Source organism: Echinops telfairi, unplaced genomic scaffold (assembly GCF_000313985.2).
Source record: "Echinops telfairi isolate 266 unplaced genomic scaffold, ASM31398v2 ScPeMD7_9;HRSCAF=40, whole genome shotgun sequence".
In the NCBI taxonomy this organism is placed as follows: domain Eukaryota; kingdom Metazoa; phylum Chordata; class Mammalia; order Afrosoricida; family Tenrecidae; genus Echinops; species Echinops telfairi.
In genome coordinates this window covers 20,233,202-20,243,344 of record NW_022103906.1, presented here as the reverse complement: position 1 = coordinate 20,243,344, position 10,143 = coordinate 20,233,202, and positions in this window count along the sequence as shown.

Genomic DNA, 10,143 nt, shown 5'->3' with positions numbered 1-10,143 from the left:
CCTTACAAATCTGGCTAGACCAGAGGATGTACAGTGGTACAGATAGGAACTGGAAACACAGGGAATCCAGGGCAGAAGATCCCTTCAGGACCAGTGGTGAGAGAGGTGATACCCGGAGAGTGGAAGGAAGGTAGGGTAGAAAGGGGGAACTGATTACAAGGATTTACATATAACCCCCTCCCTGGGGTTTTCTGACAACAGAAAAGTGGGTGAAGGGGGACATTGGACAATGTAAGACATGACAAAATAATAAGGCAAGTCCAGTATGGTTACAGGTCCATTGGTCAGAAGTTAAGCTGTAGACATCTCCTGATTTGAGTAGGTTCAGGGACTGATAAAACCAAGATCAGCAGATGACCACAGACTGGTGACTGCACAGGCAGAAGAATCCACAGTCGACAGGTCAGGCTTGTGACCGAAGAGGTGAATCTGTATAAGGTTGGCAGGTCAGATGGCAGCCACTGATGGCTCCAGGAATTGGTAGGCAATATGGCAGGCCATTGGCTCAAGTACAAAGAACAGAAGGCCAATGAGACAAGTGCAGGATCCATACCCAGCAAAATCAAGCAAGCTTTTCCACCATGTCCTTATATAGGAAGTAAGCTGCACCCTCGAGGTAACTTCTTTTCAATTGCATCAAAGCTTTGATCTAAGTAAGGGAGAGGGGTTTCATTCCATCCTATTCTTACAACTGAATTGGCTACTCACAGTAGATCCCATTATTAAGTTGGTGACATTGTGTTAGGTCACTTGGTAGAGGATTGTTAGGCTTTAACTGCGAACCCACTGAGAATCCAGCCAAGTTGACACAACCAAGCCAAGTTGACACAAAACCTAACTACCACACTAGAATTCAATGTAAGCAAAGAAAAGCATACTTACAACTGTTCTTAATATGATTGAATTCTTGAATTGTATAATATAGGAGGAGGAATCCTGGTTGCATAATGGTTATACATTGGGCTGTGATTTGCAAGATACACGGGTTGAAACTACCAGCCCCCCAAGGGAGAAAGATGAGGTGTTCTACTCCCGTAAACAGTTATAATCTGAAACTCACAGGAGCAGTTCTACCTGCCCTAGGGGGTCGCTATGACGTAGCATTGACTCAATGGTAGTGAGTTGGCGTTCATGATATGTGAATAATATGCCAGTAAAATTGCTTTTTTTTAAAGAAAAGCATCTGAAAAAATCAGAATTAATGCATCAAATCAAAGAAAACAATCCTACAAAAATTACTAATTAACATTCTGAAAGAAAAACAATAAGATGTTTTGAAAAACAGAGAGGTATTATCATAAATTGAAAGTCAGCTGCCTGAAATTTGATCAACATTAGTAGATGTTGTTGTTTTTCTTGTTCTTGTCCTTAGATGCCCTCCAGGCAGTTCCTCTTCATCTTATGTACAACACAATGAAACACTGCCTGGTCCTGCAAGATCCTCACAATTGTGCTTACGTGCAAGCCCTTGGTTGCAGCCACTGTGTCAGCCCATCTCACTGAGGGCCTTCCTTTCTATCACTGACCCTTTACCATGCATGATGTCCTTCTCCAGGGACTAGTCTCTTCTGACAACACATCCAAAGTATGTGAGACAAGTCTTGCCATCCTGCCTCTAAGGAGCATTCTGGCTGAATGCCTTCAAAGACCGTTTTATGTATCCTTCGTCAGTCCATGGCACTTTCAACATTCTCTTCCAGCACCATGACCCAAACACATCCATTCTTCTTCATCTTCCTTATTCAATGTCCAACTTTCACATGCATAGGAGACAATTGAAAATACATAGCTTGGGCGGGGGGGGCGTACCCAAGTCCTAAAGGTAGCGTTCTTGCTGTTCAATGCTTTAAAGGGTTCTTGTGCAGTAGAATCACCCAATACAATTTATCATTTGATCTCTTGATTCCTGCTTCCATGATTATTGATTGTGGATCCCAGCAAGATGAAATGCTGCACAACTTCAACCTTTTCTCCATTTATCATGATGCTACCTCTCGGTCTATTTGTGAAGATTTTGCTTCACTTTACATTGAGTTGTTATCCACACTGAAGGCTGCAATACTTGATCCTCATTAACAAGTGCTTCAAGCCCCCCTCACTTTCAGCAAGCAAGGCTGTGTCATCTGCAGATCACACGTTGTTCATAAGCCTCCTCCAATCCCGATACTGCATTCTTCTTCATATAATCCAGCACCACAGACTGTCCTACAAAGAGTTCCTGACTTTAAACCACCCACTTGATTCCCTTGTTCTGGTCAGACAATGGCCTCTTGATCCATGTATAAGTTCTGCAGGAGCACAATGAAGTGTTCTGGAATTCCCATTCTTCTCAAAACTATCCATAATCTGTTGTGATCCACACAGTTGAATGCCTTTGCATAGTCAATAAAACACAAATAAATATCTTTATGGTATTCTCTGTTTTGAGCCAAGATCCATCTGATATCAGCAATTATATATCTTGTTTCATGTCCTGTTTTGAATCCAGTCTGAACTTCTGGCAGCTCCCTGTCAATGTATCACTGCAAATGTTGTTAGATGTTCTTCAGCAAAATTTTACTTGTATGTGATAGCAATTAATATTGCTCTATTATTTGAGCACGCTATTGGGTCACCTTTCTCTAGCATGGGCACAAATATGGATCCTTTCCAGTCAGTTGCCCAAGTAGCTAGCTGTCTTCTACATTTCCTGGCAGAGATGAGTGAGTGGTTCCACTTCTTCATCAGCTTGTTGAAACATTTCAGTTGGTATTCAATCAGTTCCTGGAGCCTTTTTTTGGCTAATCCCTATACATAGCTTGGACTTCTTCCTTCTGTACTATTGGTTCTTGATCATGTGCTATCACTTGAAATGATTGAATGTTGACTCGTTCTCTTTGGTACAGTGACTCTATGTATTCTTTCCATTTTCTTATGTTGCTTCTTGCATCATTCAATATTTTGCTCATATAATCTTTCAGTATTGCTACTGAAGTCTTGATTTTTTTTCTTGAGTTTTTTCAGGTGAAGATATCATATTCTTCCTTTTTAGTTTTTTAACTCTAAGTCTTAACACATTTCATTATAACACTTTGCTTTGTCTTCTCAAGATGCCCTTTGAAATTTTCCATTCAGCAATTTTACTTCATGTTTTCCATTTGCCTTAGTCACTCTGATTATGAGCAAGTTTCAGAGTCTCTTCTGATACCCATTGATCCACTGACGTCTTCTGATCTTTTCTTCCTTTCTTCTCTTTAATGGCCTTTTGCTTTCTTCAGGTATGATGTTCTCAGTGTCATCCCACAGCCATCAGGCCTTCAATCATTAATGTTCAGTGTGTCAAATCTGTTCCTGAGATGTTCTCAGAACCCAAGTGGGACAATACTCTAAGTCATATTTTGGTCTTGTGGATTTGTTTTAATTTTCTTCAGCTCCAACTTGAACTTATAGATGAGCGAGTGATGGGCTGTTCTACAGTGAGGCCCTGGCCTGGTTTCAGCTGCTCATATTGAGCTTTTCCATCATGTCTTCCCACAGATGTAGTCAATTGAATTCTTGTATATCCATCTGGAGAAATGCGTGTATATTTCTTTTGTGTTGTTAAAAATAGGTACTTGCTATGAATAAGTTGGGGCTTACAAAATTCTAAGATAGGATCTCCAGCTTTCCTTCTCTCACCAGGGCCCTGTTTTCCAGCTGCTATTCCTTCCTCTTTGTTCCCAACTTTCCCATTCCAAACGTCAATAACTATTGATCCATCTTGATCGCATGTTTGATCAATTTCAGACAAAGGCATTGGTGGAATTCTTCAATTTCTGCATCATGAGCTTTCATGTTTGGTTTGCACACTTGAATAATAGCTGCATTGATCAGATTTTCTTGTATGTGAATGATATTATTCTATCATTTCTAAAACATTTTTCTTGAGCCCTTGGTATATACTCTTTTCCCCCCTCCCTTCACCACCCTCCCACCCTCATAAATCCTAGATCAATATATATTATTATCTCGTATCTTACACTGTCTGTTGTCTCCCTTCACCCACATTTCTGTTATTGTCCCCTTTAGGGGTGGGTGGTGGGGCTATATATCCAACCTTGTTTTTGGTTCCCCCTTTCTTCCCCTTTCCCCTCCCCTTACCCTCATGATATCGCTACTCCCACTACTGTTCCTAAGGAGTTTATCTGTCCTGAATTCTGTGTGTCCAGAGCTCTTATCTGTACCAATGTGTGTTCTCTGGTCTAGCCAGATTTGTAAGGTCATGGATCATGGTAGTTGGAGGAGGAAGCATTCAGGAACTACAGAATGATGTGTGTTTCATCGGTGCTATATTGCACCTGGGGTGAGTCATCCCTTCCTTATAACCCTTTTGTGGGGGGATATCCACTTGTCTACAGATAGGCTTTGGGTCTCCACTCCAAGCCCCTACGCTCGCATCAATATCGTTGTTTGATATTATCCTTTCACAGACAGCATTGTACTTCAGGGGAGATCTTGAAATGTCCTTCTTTATGATGGCTGTGATGCCATTCCTCTTGACTGTGTCATCCCCACCATAGTCAAACCCATATGATTTTTTCATTCAAAATCGCCACTACCAGTCCATTTCAGCTCACCAACACCTAGAATATCAATCCTTATGCATTCCATTTCTTTTCTGATGATTCCAATTTTCCTAGTTCACATTCCGTACATTCTAAGTTCCGATTATTAACTGATGTTTGCAGCTGCTTCTTCTCATTTTGAGTCATGATTCATTCACAAACGAAGGTCCTGAAGGTTCTAGTCCGGCAGACTTTACTCCATGCCATTATGAGAAGAGCTGCCTTCTCAAAGTAGAAGTCTTGTTTTGATTACCTTCCAACCTAAGGGGATCATCTCCTGGCACTCTCTCTGACAATGTTCTGCTCCCCACCTCCTATGAGGTTTTCAATATCTGACATGTTTCAATGTCGGTTTTCAATGTCAGTCAATAAGGTTTTCAGTGGCTAATTCTTTTGAAGTGTACAGCCTATTCCTTCTTCTTAGTAGTGTGTGTGTGTGTGTGTGTGTGTGTGTGTACTCATAGGTGCCATAGTGGTGCTGTCAGATAAGTATTGGACTGCTAACTACAAGGTTTCAACTCACTGCCATTGCGTCAATTCTGACGCATAGCAACCCTGGTTCAAATCCATCAGCCACCCACGGGAGAAAGATGTGGCTCTCTACTCCTGTAAAGAGTAACGGCATTGGAAACCCTATATAAGGTCACTACGAATCAGAATCAACTGTCGTGAGCTTGGATGGGTGTTTGGATATTTTAAATAAGCATAGAAAAAGAGACTAGAAAATTTCAACAGTAGACTCTCCTTTGAAAAGTCAATGTCATTTTTATTATCTTCCCTGTGCTTTTAGCATTTTATACAATGAGCATATATTCCCTTTCAGAGTCACATGTATCTATATGAATACGCCACTGATACATGCAACAACATATATATTTTGACAAAATTCTGTTTGCACACACATTGTTCTAGCAAAATTTTCATTAGAGTCATCACGTGCTCCCCAAGACCTCGTAGCTCGTTCGTTTTGACAGCTGTGTTACACTTAGAGCAGCTGTATGTATAAGTGAATCAGCTCAAGGCAATTACGTAGTGGTATGTAGAAAGTTGTATTAAGACAGAAGGGAGGGAAAGAAAGTGGCGGGGGTGGGGGGACTTTTTAATTGACCTCATGAACTGGTCTCTATAGGGAATATATACTAAATTAGGATTTGTCATTGAACATTAGGTCAAAATCATTAAGCCACAAGCAGGAAAGTGTGTGAACTTTCGTGGGATGTTTATCTGGATTGTGAGGTCATACCTTTGCTTTGCTTATTGGCTTACAGAATATCCATAGGTCGATTCATACTTCTGGATTGCTCCTCTGCCAAAGGAGAATAATCTCAAATGTCTAGAAAATAATGATGGCAACCTAGGTACAAATGTGCTTGTTACAATTGATGTACAGATTTTATGAGAGCTATAAGAGCTCTCAATAAAATGATTTTTTAAAAGGAGAATAATCTCTATTTTGGCTACCATGGATCAAAACTATCTTCTATCACCCAAAGGTCTACAATGGGGCAGGCACTCAATTCCAAGTGACTACAGGTTTTGTCTTCCTTAAAGCCCTTCCTGTGCTACATCACTAATTACTAAACTCTGTATCCTAAACAATAATTATTACATACAGATATGCATGAAGGGAAATTGAGATTATTCCAAAATATACTGCTACTGTTCTTGTTACTGTCAGGTGCTGAGATAGTTAAAGTTAATTGTGCCAACCTGGCCAATAAACACATGTGGGGTTAACTCAAGGGCAGAGAGTTAAATGGCTCGGTAAGCCTCGCCTTTCAAATTCTCGGGTCTCTTGCTTTCTAATGGTAGGACCAAGGTGCAGCTGCCTTGGCTAGTTCCTTGCTTCAGCTGTCAAGGCTCACTTCCTGCAAGACATCCCCAAGGAGAAGCCACATGGACCTACCCGATGCAGCCCTGGGTGCTGGAACAGCCGTGTGGAAACCCCTGCCAGCGCAGAGATGCTTACACGCTCACTGATTTGGCTTTCCTCCTGCAGTCAGCATCATTGCGTGTATTTTGTGAGTTTGAGGAGGACCTTGTAGATTGGTGTCGGACATATGGTTTAAGGTTGGACTTGTGGGCTTGGGAAGCACTGGGTTGGGATGTTTTCTTGATGTACACTTAACCTTTATGTAAAACTCCCTCTTATACATGAGTTTCTGTGGATTTGTTTCTCTAAAGCACCCAGACTAACACAGGTGCCTACTACAAGTCAGGAAAAAATGTCTCTTAGATGACATGGTTGTATTGTGAGGTGCCATCCAGTTGTAGCTGACTCATATCAACCTTGTGTATAACAGAACAAAGCACTTCCCTGGCTGGCACCATCCTGGCAATTGTTGGTTGGGCCCATTGTTGCAGCCACTGTGTCAATCTGTCTCCTTGACCATCTGCCTCTTTCTCACCGACCCTCCGTGTTATCAAGCATGATGTCCTTTTCCAGGTACTACTTTTTCCTAAAAAAAAAAGTGCAACATACGTAAGATGATGTCTCACCATCCTCATTTCTAAGGAGTTGTGACTAAATTTCTTCGAAGACAGATTGTTTGTTCTTCTGGCAGCCCAGGGCAGCTTCTATATTCGTTAACATCACCATTGTTCAAATGCATAATTCTTCTCTGGTCTTCCTTATATGTTGTCCAACTTTCGCATGTACACGAGACAGCTGATAATGCCATGGTTTTGGTCAGGCACGCCTTATTCCTCACCTCACCTCACTTCACCTCGCCTCACTGCCACCGAGTTGATGCCAACTCACAGTGATCCCATAAGACAGGGTAGAAGTGCCCCTGTGGGTTTCTGAGCTGGTAACTCTTACGGGAGCCGAAGACCCTTCTTCCTTCCATGTAGTGATTGGTGGTTTCAAACTGCCAACCTTGAAGTTAGCACCCCAATGGGTAAAAGCTAGGCCACCACCCAAGCTCTTTGATTAAGCTGACCATATATCTTGATTAAGCCGACAATATTACATGCAATATGAAGTTCTATGTTATATAGTATACATCTCCATTTACCTGCCCGTTGTCATCCAGTCTGTTCAGACTCAGAGTAACCTGTATAGAAATTGTCAATCTTTCCAAGAGCACGCAGCCTCATCTTTCTCCTTTACAACAGCAGGTAGCTTAGATCTTTTGACTTTGCAGTTCGCAGCCTAATGACTAGTTGTCTCTCTTTGTGTGTGTGTGTGTGTGTGTGTGTGTGTGTGTGTGTGTGTGTGCCAACAAGTCCAACTCATGGCACGCTCTAGGGTAAACTGTGCCCCTAGGAGTTTTCAGTGGCTAGTTGGAGGGAAAGAGATTGCCACGTTTTTCTTCTGAGACTTCTCTGTGCAGACTCAAACCTTTATTAAACAAAAATATTAAAAAATGGAAACTATTGCTTCTCAACATTTCCTCTATCCAGGTCAATACATTTCTAAATGTGGTGCTTCTACCTATAGAACCTTTCCCAAAGAATTCTATGTCCTTTTATTTACACTACATCAAAATGGCAAGTTGAGCGTATTAACTGTTTGCATCGTTCAGAGACCCAGCTCAGTATGTACAGAAGGATAGAGTGGGAGGCTAACTGTGCCGTGGTCCATGTTGTTATACGTACATCATCCTTTCTCTATTTCTCATAACGTGGAGACCTCCAACGATATGAGGTCATTATAAGCCAATTCTTTCAGAACAAGTAATGCATGCTATAAAAGTATTCGAGGTAACACTTACAGCAATTGTAAAGTATATGGCTGTAGATTGTGTATGCATTTGTGTATATATGTATGTGTACATGTGTGTATGGATGCATGCATACAAACTAGAGTAGTCAAAAATATTGCTACTAGGTTCCAGTAGCAATCTGGGTTTATTCCAAATAAGGTGTGTTTAAGCAAGTCTCTCATCAGTGGATGGATACAGACAAGTTCTTTCAGTAACACACTTGTTTTAGTATTGTTAGAATAAGAAATAAGAATATATATTTAAGTTTTACAAAGACCCACTAGCTCAAAAAGCTGAATTTTTCCATTTTTTCTCCAACTTTCCTTGTTGAAGCTAATAAGGATGATTTTTAAGGAACAAACCATAACCAAGGAGGAATCCTGGATTAACCAATATGATCCAATTATAATTTCTTAATATGATGTAAATTTACCTATATAAGTTATGTAAATAAGTTATGTAAATAAAGCAGCAGCTTCCAACAGAGTCTGTTGTGCAAATTAAATCCAAGGTAGAGAAGTAGCTCAAGTTTTAACTGTGTCTTAGGATCTCAAAGGGTAATCTCAATAAGTTTGTTTTTCAAAGGACACAGGATAATCATTGGGGCTGGATATAAAGACATTTTAAGAAAATTGAAAACTGCATTGGTGATAAAAAGACCAAGAAATCTGCACAGGGGGATTTTTTCCAATCACAATAAACCTGCTCATTCTTCAATGGTAGCAAGAACTTCATTAGAAAACCCTACCTCATCCATGCTACAATCCTGATCTTGCCTCCTCTAACTTCCTGTTGTTCCCAAAATTCAAAGAACACTTTAAAGATACACAACTTGGGTCCCTTATTTACATTACACCAAAAACTGCCATTTGAGGATGGATAACAGAAATGTAGATGAAGGGAGACAACAGACAGTGTAAGAGACGAAATAACAATAATAATATATAATTGATCAAGGATTCACGACAGTGGGAGGGCGGGGGAGGGAGGGGAAAAAAGAGGAGCTAATACCAAGTGCTCAAGTAGAAAGAAAATGTTTTGTAAATGTTGATGAATTGTTAGAAGATTTGTAAGAGCCCCCCAATAAAAGGATTAATTAACAAAAACTTGCCATTTTGATGTAGTGTAAATAAAAGGGCATAGAATTCTTTGGGGAAAGGTTATAAAGGTAGAAGCACCGCATTTAGAAATGTATTGACCTAGGTGGAGGAAATGTTGAAATACAATAGCTTCTATTTTTTTATATTTTTCTTAATAAGGGTTTCTATCATTTCATGGCATTATATTTTTTTACTTTTTCTTGTGTACACAAATGCATAACTTACACACAATATCAACTTAGAGTTCCAAACCACTGTGATGACTTGAAATACTACGTCTCTGGATCTGACAAATATAAGTGTTGTTTTTGTAATTTATTCACTTGCAGGTTTTAGTACAGCAACAACACAAGCGACTGTTAATGAACTGTGCGAATGTATGATAAAACCTCATAGCATTTGCCTTCATTACTGGACTTTTATTAGATTAGTGCTCTCGAGGAAAGAAGTTAAATAAGCAAGTTAAACTTCAACAAGTTAAGTAAGAGTTTTGTTAATGCTATTATTAATGTGATCACATTTCTTTCTTTTTTTTTTTTAGTTTTCCCCATAATATCCTTATTTTATTTCATATTTTAATCATTTTATTAGGGGCTCATACAACTCTTATCACAATCCATACATACATCAATTGTGTAAAGCACATTTGGACATTCATTGCCCTCATCATACTCAAAACATTTGCTCTCCACTTAAGCCCCCAGCATCAGGTCCTCATTTTTTCCCCTCCCTCCCCCCTCCCCCCTCCCTCAT